Below are 16933 nucleotides of genomic sequence, written 5' to 3'. Positions count from 1 at the left end.
AATATCATTCTACCCCATAAATAAAACCCCCAATGCCTGTGCAGAAGTGCCCATTATGTTCCTTTGCCTGCTAATCTCCAAATACACTGTCACCAAACTACAATGCTGAGGGTAGATAAAGGACACAATAAAATAATCTCTTCCCCATCACGGTTAATAAATCTCACATATATCATGCAGTTTTTCAGCCCTTTCTGCTTCCCCTCTGAGGTAACCCCCCCTTAATGTTCTAGAACTGGGGAGAGACTGTCACCCACATAGCCTCCCATATTCCAGAAGATCAAGTGCATGCAAGATCAATACTGTTAAAAAAGAGGGTGAAAAAAGAGAAACAAAGATCTCAGACCAATTATTTTTCTACCAAATACTTTATATGATAACAGGAGCAGCCCCCAAAGGGCAGCATGTAACAACTGAGCCTAATTAGAATGATTTCAGTGTAATCATTAACTAGCATCTAACACCTACGAGAGTATTTCTGTTTAAACTAAAACATGACCTGCATGGTGGAGAGGCCTTGTAAACTGTCTACGAAATAAAAATGTGACAGTAAAGGTCAGAGCGGTGCTCATTTGAATTTCAAGCAGGAAGCCAGTGCCACAGTCAATGTGTACAGCAAGTGTGGTGGCTCTCTTTCTGAGCTCTCCTTGCCAACAGTAGCAGTTGGAGAAATCCTCCAGGACTAATTACTGAGGCTGCAAAACAAGTATTCTTCTTTTGTTTCCTTCCTTCCATTTGGTAAAATGCTCGCATCCTAATTGCACTGTGTCAAAGGATGTGGTTGGTTTGTTGCTATTGTGGGAGTGAAGGTCACGGACAGAGAAAGGCAAGTGGCACCTTGCTTTTTACTCCAGCCACCTGCTGTCAGCTGCCTTGGCGGTCCTTCTAAGCACAGGAGGTGAGGCCTGGCTAATCAGCTCTCCTCCCAGCGAGCGCAGTGCTAACACATGGCCTTCCGTTGGGAGGAAGGCAGCATTACATCAGCAAGATGCAACTTACTTTGCAGATCTCTGGTGAAATTTACCTCCCAGTGTAGTTTTTTGTGTTCACTAGTTTTTTTGTGTGTGTACTATCATCATCAGCAAACATCTTGTTTTACTTTGATTTTCCAGATTTTGCCGGTAGTGGTATTTCATCCTTCCATCTAGATCCAATTGAGGAAATATTGCTCATCCTGGAGAAGGTGGCTCCTGGCAGCTGGACGTTTCCCCAATCCAGGGAGGATGATGCAAGCCAGCTACTCCAGCACTTCTGAAAAGATTCCCCCCCCCCATAGGGATTAATAGAACCAGAATAATTCTTGAATCTTGGAAAAATCCCATAACAGTACTGGGGGCCTAAATGCCACTGAATATTGCTATTTATGCCCTTCCCAAAATACTATTTTTTAGATGCACATCTGTAGTGTTTTCGTAGTCTTAAATGTCTCCCCATGTTGCTATTTGTCTTGTTGAGAAAACGTACCAATTGCATGCTTATCCCAATGGGACAACTTGTATGTTTGTCCTAATGAGACAAATAGCAGATCTGAGGGAACCAACTGAAATTGGCAAAATGGGGAGGGGAAGTGTTAACTTTGTCAGATCACAGATCTTGTCATGGATCTTTCAGAACTTTGTCTAGTTTGGACCTGAATAAATCTGAATAAATCTGCGTCTTGCAGTCATTTCCACCAGCACACATATTAATAAACTAAAAACCAAACAAATGAACAAAAAGCCCCCATGGTCCTGACATCCAGAGTGATGGCATTGGGCTAAAGAAGAATTAATATTCATACAATGCTCTGCATTAATTTGTCCAGTTCAGTTTATTAATCCAATATTTATTATGCTGCCAGTATTACCCAAATTACATACTGGAACAGGGAATTTAGCTAGCAAAAGGGGCAATAATGGGATTTCCACCAGTATATACCAGGGTTATTCCCTTAGAATTTCTCAAAATGAACCAGTCTGAAATAAATGGATTTTATTTAGAAGAAAGTGAGAACTCAAAATTACATACCAAAACAAATTAAGCACACATACAAGAATTTAAACTAAGGAAAACTGGGTTGAACAGCCATAAGAGTGGGGAGGGGATAGAGGGAAATTATAGCTAGCATCATAATGTGAAGAAGAAGTCCGTTGAACCAATGAAGATGAACTAGCATCTTGGAGAAGAAAGTAGGATAGCCTACAGACAAACAGTGGGGCAATAATATGGAGTCAGTTGGATGAATATTTTAATATTGTAGAGTTTTAATGCATTAATCATTGAGGTGGTATGCATTTGTTCACTCTAAATGTGCAAAGATGGACTGAGAGGCCAAAATGGCCCAGAAAATGGATCGTTCTCTCTCCCACCATCAGGGTTCCCACACTGTTGGAGGGTCAATAAGCTGTCTAGAGGGAAAGAAAATGCCACTGTGCTCTTCCTTGGTGGCAAAAAGTAAAACTGGGGAGGAGACCACTGTTCTTGCAACCTTCCATGATGGCCACAAGACACAGGCCAGCTTCTGCTGTTCTCCTGTTCCTCCTTTCTGATATGGTTGTGAACATGGGGTAGTGCTCAATAAGTGACCAATATACTTTTGACAGTATGATTGTCATCATAAAGACAATCACTAAAAAAGAACTTTCCAGCATATGGTCTGGCTGTCTTGCTATAGACACAGCATGTAGACAAGGCAAATAACTAGCCGTCAGGATTTGTCAGAATTCCAGACCAAAGTCCAAATATTAGTTACTCCAAAGTCAGTGACTAATGGACACATTATTTCCATGCAGCCACTCACTTGATGGCTGCTTTTATCAAGATGATCACAGCTGCCAGCCATCTCAGCTTTGCTCCTGACACTCTTATTCTCATTGCTGGTAGGGAGCTGGTGCTATGTAGCCTATCTGGCACTATGCCTTCTGCCCTGCAGCTTCCCTCTTATTCTTCTCCTATGTTGTTCCTGAGGCTCTGGTGATGGGGGAGGTGAACTGTTTGGCAGATGACTCTCCATTGCCAACTCAGGAAAGAGGGGCTTTAAGGCCATTTTACTGGGACCTGGATGTGGATCCAGGTCTGGCTCCTCAGAGACTGCCTCCTCCTGCAGTGTCTCTGTTTTTAGGTCTGGGTTTGGATCAGGTCTGCTGGTTGCCCCTTTCTTTGAGAAGTCCTCTTCATCACGTTATTCTGATGGAGCTGGCTGGTCCATGACACTACCGTTATTATCCAGGTGGGGTTTCAAAACTACTGATTAAAGACCTGCTTGGGATACAAGTTGGAAAACAAACTCACAGCATCAAGGGGATTTACCTCCTAACTAGTCTTTATCCAGCATTACCCCTGGCAACCATTTCATAGCTATTGCAGAGGCTGGTTTATCTGCCTTGTCATTCTCAAAGGGAATTTTCAGCTAACAAGTGTTGGCAGGTAGAAACCTGAATAACATTAAGGGTTGATGTGTTAAAAACAAAACAAAACAACAATCATTGAAATGTTTTGTTTAAAACTTTATTTAATTCAGTGTAATTTACACAAAGAAGTTTTCAGAACTGATGAGGCATGAGGATGAGTTGTTGATTTGTATGGATGTGCCTGCAGGCCATACACTCTCACTGAGCTACAATATAGGTAGATTATTTTATTCCATTGCTATAAAATTATTGTGGAAGCAGGGATCAGTTAAATATAGTTGTATTTTAGCTGCCTTCCTCCTTCTACCTCTTCTTTTATTAGGTTTTTTTATTAGATTTGATCTTTGTAGAGAATCATGTAATTTGGCTTATCATACATACAACCTTAATTATTTTCTTACAATTTTTAAAAATCCTGATCTTTTATTAAAAATCTTAATCCCAATGATTGATCTAGTATGCTTTAGAAGAATGCAGCAACATCAAAGTGCTGGGTTGGATCCAGCTAGTTTTTTTCACTTGATCTTGCCCAATTCTTATCTCTATAGGCATGGCTTTTGTATATGCAGGTCCCAAATTTGCCATTTTCCCATTTGGAACTGGTGGACACATTCCTTCAACCCCAATTCCCTGTCCTCAGACAAAAAAGAATGGGCAGAAAATTGAGTCCACAGTGATACTTTGTGAATTTCTACATACTTCTATGACCTTTACCATTGAGATCATTCCAGCACCACCCTCAAAAGTCGTGTTATTTGTTGAGGCAGTGCTGGCAACCCAAAAGAGGGCCTTTTCAGCCATGGCCCCAGCATTATAGAATCTCCTCGTAGAGGTATTAATCTGTCTCCTCTGTCACTGTCTTGTGCCAGTGTGCAAAGTTCTTTTGTTTTGACTAGCATTCCTTCAATATCTCCTTCCTGTCCCATGTTTTAATTATTGTTTTATGTGTTTTTAATATTAATTTTAGTTTTGGTTTTAATTATTTTATGCTTATAATTATACAGTATAATGATTTATTTGATTGTTAGCTGCCTTCATTGACCTTATTAGGCAGAAAGGCAGCACACAAATTTTGTAAAAAAACAAATATATCCTGCCGGATCCCCAATGTATAAGGAGATCCCTTGCTCATTTTAAGTAATAGAAAAGCTGGGCAGATCCAATCCAATCTCTCAATTTTCAAATGTTTTTATTGACCAACTTCTTCCATTGGCACACTGATTTAACCTATCAATAAACATTTAAGAAATGATGTGTATAAATTATTTGTTGTCATGTATATATGCATGTTATTTGATTTGTTTTAGGCTTGGGCCTAAAATATAAATTATCTATATTATAATCTGTAATACGAGTTTTAATCCTTGACTTTAGGCACCTACTTTTGGGAGGAGAAAAATCCAATTTCAAACCTGAAAAAGCCATTACTCCATCTATTGTATTGTACTTCAGTATGAGTAGTGAGTGATTAGGAGAGCATCAGGAGAACTGTGAACTTTTATAAGCAATGCAGTGCAGTGCTTACATTTGTTTGTAATAAAATAAAATACAGTGCTGCAGGAATCCTCAGTAATAACCTTTTCTAAATTTTAGGCATTGCCCCTATTCTCTTTCATCATTGCTTTTTTTAAGCATATGGTGCAGTGATAATAACCACAGCCGATGCCATTAGTTAAATGCAAAGTTAAGATGATACAGAGCCGGCACTCTTCCTAGTGCTCCCCTTTCTCTTGTATTAACAGATCCTTGTTGTAAAAGAAATTGATTCTTTGTTCCAAAACAGGTCATTATAGCAAATGTTTTAAATCATTCGGTCATCCTATTTGTGATATATAGACTTCACTTTAATCTTCTCTGCATTCCCAGCAATAAAACCAAGCCCCATAATTTATGAAAAATGAATTTTTCTTCAGTAACTTCTCCCTACTGGTAACATTGCTGCTCCTGCTCCATAATTCCTTTCTTCAGCTCTTTTAATGCCTAACTAAAAGTGTGTGTCTTCAGACTCCTGTGACAGAGGTTTATATTTCATATATAAATGATAGAATCCTGGCAAATTAGGAGGGTGAAACTTACAAATATCTATGGACCAGTATGGTCAGAGGAAGCCTGTGAATGTTAGAAGCTGAGATTCTGTTAAAGGGGAGTAGGGTGATTGAAACTGGTTTCTTTCTTGCATGTTTGTTTAGTGCTATCTTGTACTGGTCCAGGCCAAGAAAAGATGCTCTAACCTAGATGGCCCAGGGTAGCCTAACTTGTGAAATCTCAGGAGCTAAGCAGGATTGGCCCTGATTAAGACTTGGACATGAGATCAGACCACCATGGAAATCTAGGGTTGCTATGCAATGGCAGACAATATCAAACCACCTCTGTCCCTTCCTTGCTTTGAAAACCCTATCAGCTGCAACTTCATGGCACTTTTCACCATGACTAAGAAAAGTTGTTCCAAACAATTTTGCATCTTTTGGGTGGGAATGTTCTGAAAAATAGAGGTTTTTGTTCTCAGTACCGGAAAGACCCTAAAGTCATTCTGTTATGCTATTTAAAAAAAGTGATCAAAAATGCAGTTTTGGAATTGGTGACTAATCTTATAATTGTTGCTAGAATATGTATTGCCAGCTACTGGAAGTGTATATAATATCTGGATGGCTTTATAGAATTTGGAAGATTGCTTGTTTTCCTAGCTTGTTTCCCTAAAAGTACAAGGACAAATTTTTGAAGAACTAGACAATTTTTATTATATATTGGGATTATAAATGTGAGGAGGGTATATTTTTTAACCATTATAGAGATTGAATATATTATATATATTGTATAGCTATATGTTTGTTTGTGGTCTGAACAACATACTACTTAGTTTGCAGATCTGGATATATGAGAATACTGTTTTCTATTTGCCAACAATTTTGCCACCTCTAAAATATTAGTCATTCTGAAAAGTTTGCTTCATGTTGTTGTCAAGGGCTTTGCACCAGACAGGTCAAAAGCCTTGTCAATGGACCCAGAAGAAGCATTTGCCCAAGCAAGAGGCCAGAGGCATATCAGGACAAATTTGGCTGGGGGTAGAGACAAGCCCTCATCCATAGAAGAGACAGGAGGAGCCAGGAAAGGGAGGGATTAAGGAGAAGCCAGCAGCCACCAAGGTGTAGGTGAATGACCAACCCACAGCTCTAGTTCAGCCAGAACAAGTGAAGAGTCTGAAGAGCAGGGTTGTGATTGGGGCTTGGGATAAAGGTGGGTGAGGCAGGCACTCTTCAGAACAGAAGCTCTAGGTCAGGGGTAGTCAACCTGTGGTCCTCCAGATGTCCATGGACTACAATTCCCATGAGCCCCTGCCAGCATTTGCAGGATGTGGACAGGACTTCCTGCTGGAAGAGAGATAGCTGTCCAAGGAAGAAAAGAGGGTGAAGGTTCTGAAACCTCTCTCCACTATCCTAAGGCTTGCAGGAGCTCCCTCCAGTTCAGACCCACACAGCAGAAGTGGGGCAGGAGAGGCCAGTGATGAAGGAACCCTCATCATGATCTCCTCAGAGCTCAGATGTTAAGCAAGGACAGTATTTGGGTAGAAGACTGCCAAGTAAGACTGGGGCTGCTATTCCATGGAAGCCAGAGGCAGACAACTTCTGCTCATCTCTTGTCTTGAAAACCCCACCAAGTTGCCAGAAGTTGATGGCACACTTTACCTTACCACAGGAACAGACCTCAAGACGGATGCAGATGTTTAGATCCATTCTTATACTCTCAAAGCAGAAGTGGGTGAGAATTGTACAAGAAAACTGTGCAAATGGCCTTAAAAGTTAATACCAAAACCTTGAAGCTGATCCAGGCCAGAACTGGTAACCAGTGCAGTTGCCTCAGCACCGACTGGATGTGGGCCCTGCAAGGTTTTCCGGTAGTCTTTGCCAGTCCTTCATCAAAGGCACTTTCAGTCATTGCTGTTCTTGGCAGAGGGTTGCTCATTTGCATAGGTCATGAGAATCAGTCCCCAAGAATCAAGTAGTGTCTGAGCAACGCTCTCTGTATATTGAGGGAGAGCTCTCCTAGACCCATTGCCCCAGAAAACCAGTTTCTGCTGAGAAATGGTTTACAATTACATCCTATTCATATTTCACTTCATTAATTAGAATTGTTTCTCACATCAGGGTGTGTGTTACTTAACCTTCATGCACTCTCATTTTCATGCCTCCTAGCCCTGCAATCAATTTCTGAGTGATAAAGTGTTTTTGTAGAACTACATTAGTGCAATAAAAAGCAGACAGTCTTCTGGTGAGGTGTACTTCTATAATTTTAAAGGAAGGGGAAAAAACCACCCACAACAGCTGGGATAGTGTGCTGAAGATCATTTGGAAAAAGAATCACAAAAATAAAAATAAATTTAAAAAATGGGGAAAATCTCCCACTTTGCTGTTGTCAACCCCCAAACCTGGGAGAGGAGAAAAGGTTTCCTGCCTTTGATTCATGCCCACATGAGAAGGTTTCTTTGTGAGGGCTCTTTTGTGTCACCAAAGCAACATTTATTCATCAGCCAATCGTTTTATCTACCTTTCCCACGATGAAAATTCGAGGAGTGTGAAGAATGCTCCACATTCTTACTTGGAAACTATAGAATGGATACATGGCCAAATAGTGGTAGTAGAAAAGAAAGTGCTTTAGCTTAGCCATGGAAGCAACAACAAAAATGGGATGGTGGGAGTGTAGGGACACAGAGATAGAATATGCTACCTTTTATTTGAATGGTACATTTAACTAATTCTGAATTACTGGGAAAGTGGAGTTCAGAGTCATTTTAATACCAAATGAATTCATTGTGTTCAGTGTTATTACAGTGAATAATATCAAATGAATTAATACAATCATGGGACATATAAAACTGCTGGGGAAAATAATTTATACAAGCAATTCTTCAGTGTAGAAGTTCTCATTTGTTTTCTATTGTGTGAGAGTCTCTTCTTAGGTTAGCAGTTACAGTGATTCAAAGGCCAGGGACAGGATTATATTCCCCCATGGACTCTGTGGTATATCCCAAAATGTTTTGCAGCAGAAGCAACCTAAGAAATTGAGAGGGGGGCCACCACATGTGTCTATAGTTTGTCAGCCTATTGATTCATTGATTAAAGGAAGACTTGGAAATGCAGGACCACTTTACTGAATTTCAAAGTTACACATATGAAAAACAGAGAAGGAAAAAGCAACAAGCTTTGTACTATAGGCAAGAGGTTCTGCTTCATCTACTGCTGTAAATAAGGAAGTATGTCCATGAAATGAGGAGAGTCGGGACTCCATTCTGCATGGAAGCCTTGGAAGGCTTTAATGGTGGCTTCAGGCAGAGTTAGGTTGGTTGTGATTAGTCAGAGGCAAATGAAAGATACTGGACTCAGGAACATGCTACTTTATGTTGGCTCACTTCTTGTAGGTTGGTACTGGAAGTATGTCCAGGCCTGTGACTGAATCCTAGGTGTAGTCTGCACAGGGCTTTTTACTCAGTCCCAGATTGACTAAATCCCTACATTCTACACTAAATTCGATTTCCATTTTGATTTGGGGCACTTTAAATTTTCCCTCTGCAACAAACATGATTAATTTGTGGTTACCCTACCTTTCCCCCCATGATATCCTGGAATGGACATAAGCCGCAATATTTCAAAAACCGCTATGAGTAAATGTGCAGATCTGTGGTCTTTGTGAAATAACTCTGTCTTGTGCCTCATGTCTCGAACACTAAAGTAAGGAGGTCTTCCCTGATTGGCCAGGGTATCATTTCAAAGACTTCCTAGTTGCAAGGCTTCCCTTAAAGAGACTGTGCTCTAGAAGCCCTAACTTCTCTCAGCAGAGATTTGTCTCTTGGTTTTTATCCCCTCCTCTGCTGTCTCCAAACCCCCACCCCTATTCAAGAAAAGAGACTCCTGCTGCACTTGGCTCCCCCCCTTTTCTGAGCTTCCACAATCGAGTGCAGAACACTTTCTGCTTCACTGGGAGGGGGGGGTAGAGGAAGACCAGAGTTCAAATTGATCTGAATTCAGTAGGATCCATACCGGAATAAACAAAGTAAGTGCAGAATCAGCCCTAGTGACAGTAATTAAATCATTTATTTCTGTATTCAGATCTTAAAGATATATTAAAAAGCAGGGGTAGAAATACAGATTTGTAAAAACTTGGAATTCACCAAATAATGCTGTATCAAGAATATTACACAACATTCTGAATATGAATGGGTTATTTTGAATTATTAGAGGGAAAAGTCAAAATCCCATTGAGTCCTATAGAGGCAGGCTGGGGGAAGAGGGACTGAGGTGAGAGGAAAGCCTGTAACTGTTGCCTGTCTGTACTTATGGCCACCCTGGTTCTATGAACTTTCCACATCTACTCAGCTCTCTGAAGTACTGTGGAAAGGTGAGGGCTTATTGAAACATCTTAACACTGCCCGTGGCGCCATGGGCGCCGCGGACTAAATAATACAGTAAGGGCTTTAGGGGTGGGATGTGTCCGGGATGAGGAAGGGTCCGGATTGGACCCTTCCCCCGGACAGACAATCGGAGGGACCAATCGGTAGGCGCTTTGCGCCTGCCGATTGGTCCCTCCGATTTCCAGCCCCGAGCAACTGCAAGGCGCGCACAGCGCGCCTCACAGGTGCTCCTTTGCCGCTAGCCTGGCGCGTCGGGAGGCTGTGTGGGGAGGGCCAGGATTTTGCATCTGCCTACATGTTTCCATTCTGTAAACCAGAAAATCTATCTTTTGTTGGAGAAAATCTTTAGCTTTTGCTGGTATGGCCCCCTCCCTTTACAACGTGATGCCTGTCTGCAAGAAAAAAGTACAAGCTTCTACCATCTCTTGTATGGATGGAGGAGCTAAGCCTGAATCTCTGCCTCTACCCCACCAAGTAAGCTCCATATAAATGGGGGTGAGATATCTGTCTCTATCCTGTTATTTATTTTTATATTTGACAAATATACAAGCTTCTAAAATATATAAGTAATACAGCATCTGTTGTTATCTATTATCACATATTGTTTAGATAAGACCAACCCGTAAGGTTTTTTAAAAACACAGTAATATCATTAAAGTGAGTAACAGAGCCCTTCACCAGAGGGATAGGAGAACATTGTTCAGGATCTAGCCCAGGAGCCATGTCTTCAACTCTTCCTTTTCTTCCTCAGAGAAAGTGTCCAAATGCCCTCTTGATCTGCTCAAGGTTTGCAGTATAACCTTATTTGGCATTAATGAGCTTGTTGAGATCCTTTCCATCTCAGATTGCCACTTTATTTGCTCATTGACATAGGGTATTGGTCCCTGATATATCTGAAAGATAAGAAAATAAACAACCCAGATTTGGTTTGTTCAGGGAATCAAGCTGACTGGTACCTTTACACTACCACCTGAAAATGAAGCTGAACCCGTCTCAATGAAAATATTTGTTTATTTATCCTTTTTTATAGAGAGAGAGAGTGAGGAGAGAAGAAAGAGGAGGAGAGTAAAAGGAGAGGGTTAAATTTGGCTCACACTCTATTGAGTCTCCAAAATGTTTCAAGACATTTACATGTATGTAATTATTTCCCCTTAGGGTCCAAGATGCAATTCTATGTAACAAGCTTGTTAGGTTTACCGTTGAAACAAGATCTTCCAGCTTACTTATCCATGTCGCTGTTTCGGGCAGCAATTATTGTTTCCATCTGTGCACCACTACTAACCTGGCCACTGTGTTGAGTAAAAGAACAATTCTTTCAACTGTTTTGACATATTTGGTGGCATAAAACACAGTAACATAAATTTGGCTTGCATTGGGAATTTATATTCCATGCTGTTCTTCACCTGGGTATGAATTTTGACCCAGATATTTTGATAACTTTGCAGGTGCACCACATATGATTGAATGATCCAATGGCCTTTTTGCACCTCCAACATTTGCCATCAGTTTTTTGAGATATTTTCCTTGTATTTTTTGAGTGATGTACCACCTATAAGAGCCTCTTGTGGCGCAGAGTGGTAAGGCAGCCGCCTGAAAGCTTTGCCCATGAGGTTGGGAGTTCAATCCCAGCAGCCGGCTCAAGGTCGACTCAGCCTTCCATCCTTCCGAGGTCGGTAAAATGAGTACCCAGCTTGCTGGGGGGTAAACGGTAATGACTGGGGAAGGCACTGGCAAACCACCCCGTATTGAGTCTGCCATGAAAACGCTAGAGGGCGTCACCCCAAGGGTCAGACATGACTCGGTGCTTGCACAGGGGATACCTTTACCTTTACCTTACCACCTATAAAACATCTTGCCCTCTATTAATTGTTGGGATTTGGTTAGCTTTAGAGTTTTGGACCATAGTTGCTCCCATTCCTCATACTGGATTGCATGTCCAAAATTCTGCATCCATTTGACCATACATTTCTTCACTCTGTCTCTGTCCTTAAGGTAAAGGTAAACGTATCCCCTATGCAAGCACCAGGTCATGTCTGACCCTTGGGGTGACACCCTCTAGCGTTTTCATGGCAGATTCAATATGGGGTGGTTTGCCAGTGCCTTCCCCAGTCATTACCATTTACCCCCCAGCAAGCTGGGTACTCATTTTACCGACATCGGAAGGATGGAAGGCTGAGTCAATCTTGAGCCGGCTGCTGAGATTGAACTCCCAGCCCCATGGACAGAGCTTCAGACTGCATGTCTGCTGCCTTACCACTCCGCACCACAAGAGGCTCTTGTCTCTATCCTTATTCAACTCCAAACTGTTCAGTCTAGCCTGCCATCCATCCATCCATTCATCCATCCATCCTCTTACATTTTTATAACACTCCCCCTTGTGGCTCAGGGCAGTTTATAGCATGAATTCACAGTTTACAATTTCATTGTATCATACGTAGAAAATTTAATTCATTACCTTGTAAATTTGTAAACTGGTAACCTGTAGCATTGTAAATGTTCAAACTTTTAATAATATAACTGTATAACAAAAACTGTTATTTGGTGTGGTGGCTGGACTTTGGTTGCCTTGTGCTGTATATGGTGGCATATCTGGTGGGGAGGGTTCTAGTTGGCCCTAGTCAATAGTATTGTTGCTTGCCTCAACAAAAAACTTGGCAGAGGAGGTCTATTTTGCAGGCCCTGTGGAAATCTGAAAGCTCCTGCAGGTCCCTGGTCTCCTCTTGGAGCTCATTCCACTGAGGGCCAGGACAGAGAAAGATCTGTCCCTGGTTGAGACCAGATGGGGTTTCATGAAGCCAGGGATTACCAGCTTGTTGGAATTAGTTGAGTGTAGTACTCTCTGAGGGGCAGAGAGGTGGTCTCTTAAGTACACAGGGCCCAGCCTGATCCAGGATTCAATTGTTATCCAGTGCAGCTGTTGGAGTACTGTTGGAATACTGGCCAAATGTGGCCCCCTTCTAGGTGTTCTCATGAGAACCTTGGCTGCTGCATTCTGTACCAGTTGGAGTTTCCGATTCAGGGATAAGAGTAGGCCTGTATAGAGTGAGTTACAGAAGTCCAGTCTAGAGGTGACTGTTGCCTGGATCATTGTGGCTAGGTGTTCTGGGGCCAGGTAGGACACTAGTAGCTTAGCTCGGCTCAGGTGGAAAAATTCCAGCTGTGTTACTCTTATGACCTGTTCCTCCATAGAGAGGGAGGTATCAAAGATCATGCCCAGGTTCCTGACAGAGTGTGCCACTGATATCTGCACCCCATGGAGGCAGGACAATTGGGCTTCCTCACTACCACCATTCCTACCCAGCCACAGGACCTCCATATTTGAAGGGTTGCGTTTCAGACAGCTCTGCCTGAGCCATCCAGACACTGCTTCCAGACATCTGGCTAATGACTCTGGGGTGAATCAGGAATCCATCAGGAGAAAGAGCAGAGTGTCATCAGCATTGATGGCATCCCAGTCTAAACCTCTGTACCAGCTGAGTGAGAAGACAAATAAAGCAATTTACTAGAATTGGGGAGAGAACCACTCCCTGTGGCAGTCAACATGTGAGTTGGCAGCGGTATGATTGGTTCTCTCCAATTGCTACCATCTGTCCACAACCCTGAAGGAAAGAGAACAAGTATTGAAGGGCTGTCCCTCATATCCTGGCATCAGTGAGGCAGCGAGATAGGAGCTTATAGTCAACTGCGTCAAACACTGCTATGTGATCAAGCAATACAAGCAGTGCTGACCCGCCTTGATCCAGTTGGCGATAAATGTCATCCATCAGGACAAGCAGCACTGTATCTACCCCATGGCCAAGCTGAAAGCCCAACTGGGCTGGGTCCAAGACTGAAGCTTCATTAAGGAATGTTGGTAATTGGTCCATGGCAGCCTCTTCCATCACCTTCCCTAGAAATGGCAGATGTGAGATGGGGCAGGTCAGCTTCTGTGTGATCTAAACCCATTTCAGATAGGCTTCACAAAGGGGCTAGGTTTAGAAACTGCCTTATTTACCTTGATGGATGACCTTTATGAGGAGAGGGATAGGGGCAATATGACCCTGTTGGTTCTTCTTAATCTTTCAGTGGCTTTTGATATCATTGACCATGCTATCCTGCTGGAGCAACCTGGGGGACTGGATATTGCTCTACAATGGCTTGTGTCTTATCTCTATGGTCAACTCCAGAAATTAGCTAGTGGGACTTTTGCTTGATGCCCTGCAAATTTCATTTAGAGTTCCCCAGGGGTCGGTTTGATCTCCTATGCTCTTTAACATCTATATGGAGCCATTGGAAGAGGCATCAGGGATTTTGGAGTGTGCTGCCATCAGTACAATGATGACACCTATCTCTCTGTTGCTTTTGAGTCAGGAGAGGCAGTCAAAATCCTTGATCCTGCCTGGAGGCAGCAATAAGCTGGATAAATTAAGGCTGAATTCAGACAGGTACTATGTGCTATGAGTCCCAAGACCTGGTTTTGGGTGGGATTGTTCAGTATGATCTGAGTGTTCTCCTGGATTTATCACTGTCCATTGAGACTAATGTGATAGCATTAACCAGGAGTGCCTAACTTCATCTCCAACTTGTTTCCCAGCCTCTCTTTGGTAATTCACCAGGTGCCTATATTAATATTTTTTATTGAAAGTAAGCTACCCACTGTTACTTGTCTTTAAAAAAAAACAATGTTTTGCTTATCTGGAGAAGAGTGTCCACAATGATAGTGATAACAAGGCTTTGATAGAAAAGCTTTTGGGAAATCCTCATTGTCTCTCTTTTTTAAAGCTGTACAGGTAATTGGTGGTTGGCAGTTTTTCCAACTATATTTCTTAGACTTGGTTGTGTGTTAATTAACTAAATTCACTCATTTAGATTCATCCCCGCATGTGGTTGGCAGGGACATACTTTCCTAAAGAGACTTTTATGTCTGTTTTCCTCTCCCACCCATGCTGGAAGCTTTATTTTATGGCACCATACCTCAAAATGTTATTGTTTGTTTTTAATTTGTGAGGAAAACAAATATTATGATAATAAAGAAAAAGAAAAACCTCAGAACAAATGGTGACAGCAGCCGAGCACTAAATATAAAATTAATTAACACTAACAGTTGGCTTTCCCAGATGTCTGTAGCAACTCAGAGAAGACTTGAGTGTATAAGATATGCAAAGAAGCATTTAGAAGGGGGCAAGAGACTCATTCTCTTTAACCTCTAGATCAGCCACCTGAAAACCATTTTTAGTGCTTTCTACTCTAGTATATCAGTAAAGTTAATAGAATAATGAATTATAGTAACATTTTCAGCTGTTCAGGATTTTAGACATCAGGAAGTGTTACAGTTTTATGTCGCTCAGTGGTCCATTTGTTCCAGCATACTGTTTCACACAGCAGTAAACCATTTGCCCTGGAGGGACAACCAACAACGTCCAGTGGTCAAGAACTTCCCCTTATGCTTTGCCATCTCTTTATATGGAGGTTTTCTTGACTCACCATGGTTAGTAGCCATTGAATCTGTCTGACCCCCTCTTCAAGTCCATAGTACTCATGGCCAGCATAACATTCAGTGAATTCCACAGCTGAGTTACTGAGTAAAGATTTTCCACGTGGGAACCACTGTAGAGTATGAACATTAATTAAAAGTTGCCAGTCTTACCCATTAGTGAGGTAATACCCCCAGAAACTGATGAGTGAAGCTATCATGACAGAGTATCATGACAGGAGGTCCTGGAAGTATGTGTGTCCAAGGTCATAAAGGGCTTTGTAGGTATCTTGACCTGAACCCAATAATTGATCACTAAACAGTGAAGTGACTGAACAATATGTGTGATATGTTATTTTCTGCCTAGTTCCCAATAGCAGCCAAACTGTGGTGTTCTGTACAAACCGGAGAAAGTTTCAGTCCACGAGAGAACTGCTGTGCTCTGATTGGTGGTTTGCTGTGATTGATAAGCCAAGGAGGGGAGTGAGAAGTTTGGTTTGTTTTCTCTTGCAGCCTTATCAGGAGGCAGAAAGCCGCAATGTGAGGAGGGCTGCAAACACGAGATTTACCATCCAGTGTTCGCAAGCAGGAAGCCACTTGTGTTTTGCCCCTCTGTGCAGAAATGGCCCTGGAAAAGTCTTTTGATGAGATAATAGCAAAATGTACTCAGCTATGGCTCTGCCATGCTACTTTCAGTTCTCTGAAAAAGCTAATGGCCCTAACCCATTTAAAATAATTCCCTTAAAGATCTTCTGGCTTCACAGGAGAGTTAAACATGTGGTAAATCTCTTCTATTGTAATTAGCAGGACATAAAAGTGCTCAGCTTTGATTGAATTGTGCTCCAACAGTTTTTTGGACACTTGGAAGTGATACAGAAGAGCCACTGTGCTAAAATGCTCGGACATCTTCCACATGTCCAGCTTGATTGTGTCCATTGCCTGCCTCCAGCCTCTGGCATAGGGCCCACCTTGACAAATACATCTCCATCCCTAATAATTATAGCAATTCTGTTATCTTAACAGCCAACTTGTTCAAATATAAATGATTTAATGCCAATCCAAAGTATCTTGTGCCACTGGATTATGTTTTTATGTCCCAAATTACACAATTTTTAAACAGTTGTTGCAAACCATTTTTGTAGCATTAGAAAAATATTTGTCTTCAGCATTAGATTAATGAACCCTTAACATACTCAAGCCCTGTAATGTTGAACATTCAAAGATCCTACAAATTCATCTCATGCCCAACATTGTGGCAAGGGGACGTCTTCCTGTTCTGAAGGTTTCTTCTTCGTTGCCTGTTTTATTCCCAGTGCAGCTTTGACGTATTTGTCTGCTTCCTGTGGGGGGAAAATATTCCTGTGATGACCTGCTCTGCTTGATCACTTCCAGGCTCTCTGAAGTTTTTTCAGTTGCTCCTAGAGCATTCAATAGATTCAGGCCTCCCTTGCATACAATTGTGGCTCCATTCAGTTAATGAATTGCCTGACTTTGGGAGACAAACTCTGGGTCAAACTAAATCAGTGGGGGATTTGTCATTGGCTTCTGTGAAAGTACAATTTGTTCTCCTGGGCTGACCCTGATTTGTATGACAAGGAGCGAGGCTGGAAAGCGAAGAACAATGGGATATTTTCAAATTAACATTACATTGGAAATCTTTTCTTAGAAATGAATACAGTGCACTCAGTG

The sequence above is a fragment of the Paroedura picta genome, chromosome 7 (assembly GCF_049243985.1).
Source record: "Paroedura picta isolate Pp20150507F chromosome 7, Ppicta_v3.0, whole genome shotgun sequence".
Lineage (NCBI taxonomy): Eukaryota > Metazoa > Chordata > Lepidosauria > Squamata > Gekkonidae > Paroedura > Paroedura picta.
Note: the sequence above shows the minus strand (reverse complement) of the source record.